Consider the following 324-nt stretch of genomic DNA (forward strand, 5'->3'; position numbering starts at 1 on the left):
ATTCGTCCTTATCCTAAAAGCCTCTTTGGTTTATTATCGAATTGTATTGCTAATTTACTTTCATCAGATCACTGAAAACAGAAAAGGATTGTAACTAACCGTAGAAAATATCTCTATGGTTGAACGAAATCCTTTCAACAATTTCAAAAAAGTACTTTAAGGCTTTTAACATTTCTGAGAAAACATAAAAACGTAAGCATACAAAAAATTTACTTAAAACTTAACGACATCACAACAACATACTGACTATTAAATTGTGATATGAATTCAATATATTTTTGATTTTATCCCTTTTTTTTGGGGGGGGGGTTGAGGAAAATTTAT

Source organism: Crassostrea angulata, chromosome 10 (genome assembly GCF_025612915.1).
Source record: "Crassostrea angulata isolate pt1a10 chromosome 10, ASM2561291v2, whole genome shotgun sequence".
Classification (NCBI taxonomy): Eukaryota; Metazoa; Mollusca; class Bivalvia; order Ostreida; family Ostreidae; genus Magallana; species Magallana angulata.